This window comes from Vulpes lagopus, chromosome 14, assembly GCF_018345385.1.
Source record: "Vulpes lagopus strain Blue_001 chromosome 14, ASM1834538v1, whole genome shotgun sequence".
NCBI lineage: Eukaryota > Metazoa > Chordata > Mammalia > Carnivora > Canidae > Vulpes > Vulpes lagopus.
In genome coordinates, this window is record NC_054837.1 from 7,692,338 (window position 1) to 7,697,274 (window position 4,937).

At 70.7% G+C, this 4,937-nt stretch overlaps 1 long non-coding RNA gene across 1 annotated transcript; it reads right to left on the reverse strand.

Moving 5' to 3' along the window:
• Window positions 1-1,356: 1,356 nt before the first annotated feature.
• Window positions 1,357-3,934, reverse strand: LOC121475352. Its single transcript, XR_005983728.1, has 3 exons — window positions 3,827-3,934; window positions 3,336-3,445; window positions 1,357-1,406 (listed from the first exon to the last, which is right to left on the reverse strand). It is a non-coding gene; the product is annotated as an uncharacterized LOC121475352 (long non-coding RNA).
• Window positions 3,935-4,937: the final 1,003 nt, after the last annotated feature.

Below are 4,937 nucleotides of genomic sequence, written 5' to 3' on the forward strand. Positions count from 1 at the left end.
AGAGACCCCGCGGGGCGTGGGCTGGAGGCTGAGGACCAGGCCCGGCTGACCCAGCACCCTCTCTCCTGCAGGGGCCGTCCTGGGGACAGGCGGGTCCCCAGCCCCTAGGGGCAGTGGGTGCAGGCCACGGGGAGGGTGATGGACATGCACGGCCCTCTGTGGGGCTTGGGAGTGAGGCTGCGGCCCCCGGGAGGGGGAGACGCTGCCCCCTGGGCCCCGTGTGGCCATGGGCTGGCAGGGGGGCCTGGGGGTAAGCAGGCAGCCAGGCAGGAGGCTGGAGGAGCAGCGGGAGTGCGAGCCTGGCCTGCAGACGGTGGGGTGGGTGGCCGTGGCTCCGGGACCCTGAGGCCACCGGGGAGGCGGGGCCCTTGCCCGTGGCCGGGCGGGCTGGGGGTCCCCGCCTGCTCCCCGGTGCAGCAGCCTGCAGGGAGGCCCTCCTGAGCTCCCCTCCTGCCCGGCGGCCCGGCAGGCCCCTACCTTGCATGGCGTGTCTGTCGTCCACCATCAGCTGGGCCAGCGCCCAGAAAGCGTCCTCCTCGGGCAGGAACATGAGGAGGACGGCCGCGATCTTGCTCATGCCCTGGCAGTAGCCCGCTTCCTGCAAGAGCCAGAGCCCCACGGAGGGCGTGCGCCCCGAGGCCCCCTCTGAGCCCTCCCCGCGGGCGTCAGTCTCCCCCGGCTCCCTCCCAGCCTGGGTTCCTGAAGGGGGCTCCCAGAGGGCGGGGGGGCAGGTGAGGGCCACCCAGACCAGCTCGGGCGCCAGCACCCCGGGGCCCGCTACCGAGCCCTGCAGCCGCCGTGCCAGGGCCCCCATCCTCAGACCAGCAGGAGGGGCCTCCGTGAGCTGTGCCAGGCTGCAGGGGACCCGCCAGGTCTGGAGACCCCCCGGAGGGCAGGTAGGGGGGGCCTGACTGTGGCCCCTGGCAGGTCCCACGAGGGGAGCTGGTCCAGGACACCCCGCAGGGCCGCGGAGCATGTGAGCTGGGGTCCTCGGGGATCCTTCTGGAATGCGCCGTGGAAGGGGGCGGCCTCCTGGGCACCTCGGCCTTGTGCCCTTCAGGGGAGTGGGAGCCTTCCCCGCCTGGGTTCCCATCAGTAGTGCCATCTGTCAGGGTCCAGACCTGAGCTCTAGGATGGCCGCGGTGCACGCGGGGGCCCTGGGCAGCCCCGGCCCTCGGGCACGCAGCCCTGCGTCCCCTGGAGGTCGGCACCCCACCCACTGCCCGTCCCGGAGGAGAGAGACCCTTCCCGGCATCTCGGGGCCATGGAGCTGGGGCCCTGACTGTGAGTCCCGCTGGTCACCAGCACTCAGGACAAGGCCGCCCGCGGGGCAGGAGGCGGGGGCAGGGACACTCACCGTGTCGTACATGGAGTAGGCCGCCAGCACACAGAACAGGGCTCGCTGCCTAGGAGGGGGGACAGCGGGGGGCTCTGCTCAGTCAGCCCCCGCCCAGCGAGGCCGCTGAGGTGCCGACACCCGCCCCGCAGGCCCCACGGCCCTCAGGGCCCCTCCGCGGGGGCCGATCTCTGGGGTCAGGTCTGCACACGGGGACAGGCGGCGACCTCACACGTGCAGCTCACCGGGGGTTCAGTGCACCCTGGGGTGTCCAACGCCTCCGAGCAGCTCCCGCCGTGGGGTGTGCAGCTCCGGGCGCCCCCAGCGCCGCCAGCGCCCCTTCCAGCCCTGGAGCGCCCCCCCCGCACGCCCCCATGGGAGCCAGCGCTCCCCCTGCCCCAGTCCCCGCAGCCCCTGACGCCTCTCCTCCCCTGCTCTGGCCTGGCCTGGCCCCATGTCCCGGGAACACCACCAGCCCCACGTGGCCCCTGCCCCAAGCCCATGCAGCCGGGGCGTCCGTGGCCCTGAGCGCACCCCCAGGCCTTTCCAGGTGTCCCTGGGCTGGACTCTGTGGGGGGGGACCCCGGGCCTACCCATCCCAGAGCATCTTGGGGCTCCAGGTCTGAGCCGCCATGAGGAGAGCAGGGAACGTCGTGCAGGTGTGACCCCGATACAGGCTGTGAACCCCTGGGGTTCTGAGTCTGCGGGGGGTACGGGGTACAGCCCCCTCAGCGCTGCCAGGAGCCGCCCGATGTCCCCTGCACGGTGGCCTGAGTCTGCACCCTGGCTCCGTGGCCCCCTGGGCCCGGGCTGCTGGAGGCCGGCTCCCCACGGGCCGGGGGTCACAGGTCAGCCTGACCTGGCTGTGCTCTGAGGCCTGCGGGGGCCCCGGGGGGCCGCAGGTTCCCTGCAGGGAGGAGCACTGAGCTCTCGTGGGGAGACGGTCCGAGCAGCCCCCCGGGAAGTCCAGCCACCCTTGCCTGGCTGCTCCCCAGCCCCGCCCCTGGTGCCCCTGCAGGTCACCCCTGGGGTCCCGGGCTCCCACACACCCCGCCAACTGCACACAGAGGTAGCTGCACCCTCTGCTCCACCCACCTGCACTCCCCTGTTGGGGCCCCTTGCCTTCCCCCCTCCCCACGGCCCCTGGGGCCTCTACAGGACACTGGGGCTTCTGACGGGATCAGGCCGTCCAGAGAACCCCAAGGTGGCTGGGGAGGCTGAGCATGTCCCATAGGGGGCAGCTGCACCACGTCCTTGTGGGGGTGGGGTGGGGGTGGGGGCTGGACCGATAATGTAGGGGTGGGGGGTCTGGGGTTGTGGGGGATGGTGTGGGGCATGATAGGGGGATGGCGTGGGGGCGGTGGGTGAGGGGATGGGGTGGGGGGCTGCGGACACAGGGCACCCCCTTCTCTAAGGTGCACACAGAGACGTCTACAGATAAAGGCGACCCCAGTCTGGGGTTTGCTATGACCCCTGCCCCTGCCCCTGGGGCCCTGTGTGCTCAGCGCAGGGCCTGCCTGGACCGGGGGCGGCGTCTGGGCGGGGGTCGTCATGCTCTGTGTGCTCACCAACTGCAAATGGTCTAAAATAAAATGCCCAGAATTCAGAAGTACATAAAGCACCAAGGGTGGGTGTCACCCTGACCTGTCCGACCCTCGTCGGGTCCATGTGTCCCGGTCTAGCCATGGCCATGCACCCTGGCCCCCAGGTCCCCTTACTGCCCCCCACTCCCCCACCCCGGGCCCTGCTCTTCACGGGGCCGCCCCTCACCCCCTTGGGGTTCAGCTCAGATGGTGACCGCTGGAGTTCCCATCCTGGTGGCCTCCCCATCCCCAAGACCCTGGGGGTGGGGGCACGGGGTCATCCCCAGCACCCTACCATGTGGCAGTGTGTTGTTTGCTGTAGTTGCTCCCCCCAGCCTCGGAGACCCCATGTCCCCTGCACAGAATCCCCCGGGCCTCCCCTGGGCCCCCGAACCCCGCAGGCCCAGCAGCCTCACCTGACCCCGTAGTGGTCCCAGAACATGGTGTGACTGCGGAACGTCCGGTTGATGTCCAGGTCAATCTGCATGATGTCCCGGGAGGAGACCAGGGCCGCCTCCTTTATTTCCTGCGGGGAGACCCCGGGAGGAGGAGCCGGCGTCAGGGACACAGACCCCGACCTGTCAGCAGCTGCCGTCCTGGGGCCATCATGGGAGTGTGTCTTGCAGGAACCTCCTTCCTTCCCCTGGGAGCCCGGGGATGGCGGGAGTGCCCACCGTGCCCGTGGGGCCTGCGTGAGGGCCTGTGCCCAGCTGTCATGGGCGGGGAGGGGACTGAAGGTCAGCCCGGGTGGGGAGGGGACAGGGCCAGCCTTGGACAGGGAGGGGACATGGAGGATCAGCCGGGTGGGGAGGGGACATGGGAGTTCAGCCCAGGTGGGGAGGGGACACGGGGGGGCAGCTCTGGTGGGGAGGGGACTGAGGGTCCACGGGGAGTGGAAGGGCCCCACCTGCTATTTCCTGGCATTCCTGGCCTTAACCTGGTTGACATTCAGCAATCGCAGCCACACCTGTCCTTGCACCTGGGGCGGGTCCCCCTTGTAGACCTGGCGCCACAGCTGCGAGGAGGAAGGCAGTGCTCGTGAGAGGGGCCCAGGGCGGCCCCTTGGAGCCCAGGGAGCATGAGGCATCTAGAAGATTCTGGCTTCAGCTCCATGGTGTCTGTGGAGAGGCTGGGTCTCCCTGGAGCTGGACCCCGTCCCCCAGTCCCCCATGAGGAGCAGGGACCATGGCCCTGACCTGACGCTCCCCCACCGCCGTCCCGGGGCCTGGGGAGGGAGGCTCGGGCTCTCAGCAGACTCTCCCCAGGCAGGGAGCTCCCCCGAGGATAGGGCAGGAGGACACTGAGGGCGGCCCCCCAGCCTCGTCAGGACGGAGATCCCTTGGGGGCACCGAGCGCCCCACCTTCTCACTGGGGATGTAGTGGTCCCATTGCTTGAGCATTTTTATCCATTTGTCCGTGCGCCGGGTCTCCTGGCGGAGTTTCTGGAAGAGGACAAACGGGGGCCGCAGGTGAGGCTCCAGCCCGGGAGGTGGGCGCTCGGGCCGCATCCAGTCCCCCGCAGGACCCGGAGGAGCCAGGAAGGCACAGGGCCCCCCGCGGACCATGGCTCTGTGTCTGGGGTGCATTCCCAGTGCCTGTGCAGCGCTGGGACAGGGGACTGGGGAGACGCCTGGGATGTCCTCGGGGACGGGGTGCAGACAGCTGGCCCCAGCTCCCCCCCACCTCCTGCCCGGGGCCCAGGATGGGCTCTCACCTTGGCCTCGCGGGGGCTGGGCCAGGCAGCTCCTTGTCCCTGGAAGGCAGGAGACGCAGAGCCCTGAGGCCCCGGCCCCAGAGCCACCCCACCCCCCTGTCAGCACCCAGAGGCCTGGGGAGGGCAGGGCTCCTCCAGGGAGGGCAGGGGCTGCCAGCGGCCTGAGGGTGGGCAGGGGCGGCGTTCTGGGGGGTCTGAGAAGGATGTTTGCGGGTGGTGGGCTGGGCGGGGACCCCTAGGCACCCCCAGGGTGTGACCTGCCCCCCTCCTCGATGGACCAGCCCGAGAGCTGTCAGTGTGGCCC